We start from the raw sequence: 2,002 nt of genomic DNA on the forward strand, positions 1-2,002 counted from the left end.
AAATTGACTGTGCAAATATGACGAATGACACATAGTGAGCCTACACACTGAAGTAATAGAAACCTAGAACATTTTACTAGAAGACGTGTGCAAATTATTGTTGACTACTACACAAAGGTATTTATTCTATTTTTAAATTTTTATTCTGTAAAAATATGTAAAGACTGAGAAAAATGTAAAATAGTTCATCTCTGAGTATAACTTAACTGTAAAGTCCTACTTAATTACATTTCTTTGTTAACAATATATATAAGAGTTAAATTTCCCAAATGTAGGTTTGTCTTTGTATTAGAAAGATTCATTAAAAATGAATTTAAAATTATTTTAAATTTTGTATTCAAAACATATGTTACTTATAGATCCTTTGTATACTACTTGCAAAACACTTATATTAATTATTACAAATTACCAATCTTAACATGGTTAAATACTATACAGCAATAAACCAAACAAGGTTAACCCTCCGAGTGCCACATACCCACTCCCTTAGTGCCACAGCTTTTTTGCCGTTTTTACAGTTCTCATTTTAAAAAACCGTATGAAATACAATTTTGTAATTAAATTGTTCATGTTATATATCAATGTATTCACAACACAATCATAAATAAAAGAAATATAACAGTATTGTACTTAACCTCTGTATGTTCAGGTATGTAGCCCTCTGAAGTAAAAGAAAAGCTTCAAAATTTTATCATGTCCTAACATTCACTACTCAAGATTTCACTATGTACACGAAAACACAGTTTCAAACTAGCTATATTATTCCAAATTTAATAAATTTTAAAAATATATACACTTTGTTTATATTCAAAATAAAACCCAAACTATAAAATTGAAAAAATCACAAGTATATACACAATTTCTTCCCCGTGTTTACTCCGAGTCTCTGCTTTGTGATGCCTTTCTTTTTCTCTCAGCCCTAAGGGGTCTCCAGAAATGTTCTAATAAGCGGAAACATTCAATGTGCACACCTGTATTACAGCCAGGGCACCAAAATCTGTTTCTGCCTTCTTATTGCTTTAGCAAACTGTGCACTGGCGTAATTTGACCCTAGCTTAAAAATTCATTCAGGGTCCGGTTCGTACTCTTCACCACTGCCACTTGAAAAATCACGAAGTGAAATGTCTGAAGGAATATCAGGAGTTTCAATGTCACTTGCATCATTTTTACTAGATACATATTCATCTAAAACATCCCGAATTTCACTAGAATGTTCCAAAGAATCATGATTCATGTTTGTAAATCACGCAGTCAGCAGTTGTAACGTATTGTCAAAACAAAGTATGACGTAATGCACTGCCTCCACAATTACGCATTGTCGCAATTATATGCACTATAAAAAATCTTCATCTTTAAATGAAATGACACAGAATTTGACTATTTTCTGCCATTTTAATATGAATATAATACAAAGCGCTGTTATATAGTCACGGGTGCGACTTTGGCCGTCATAATAGGCATTAATTAGTCGCGGCCGCGACGAAAAGCGCTTGAAGGGTTAAGTACTATACAGCATTAAACCATGTGAAAACAAATAGCAAGCAATAGTATGTGATAAGAGCGATAACACAAAATAACGCGTCATAGTAGTCCTAACAAATTATGGGAGGCAAGAAACAAATATTTTAAGCCAAGTACTATACACACTAGTAATAGAAACTACAACATTTATGTTGTGATATTAAGTACACATCTGTTGCTGCCATCAATATGTTAATTTTCAACTAATATTCTATAATATGTGTATTAATATATCTTTAAAGTAATACATCCCTTATAATGTCACAATAACAATAAGGGTATAAAAGTGCAAGAGGTTTAACCCTGATCTTATGTGAAAAATCTCAACATCATTTCAACACAAACTAATAGAAAAGCCATAGAGTCTTGAATCTTGGTACAAAGGTTATTCTTAGTCCAAAGAAGAACAGAATGATTCGGGGGGATGAAAAGGTCATAAGATATGGGAATAGGGTTAGAGTCAAATTTAAAATATCTAATG

Source organism: Homalodisca vitripennis, chromosome 8 (assembly GCF_021130785.1).
Source record: "Homalodisca vitripennis isolate AUS2020 chromosome 8, UT_GWSS_2.1, whole genome shotgun sequence".
Classification (NCBI taxonomy): Eukaryota; Metazoa; Arthropoda; class Insecta; order Hemiptera; family Cicadellidae; genus Homalodisca; species Homalodisca vitripennis.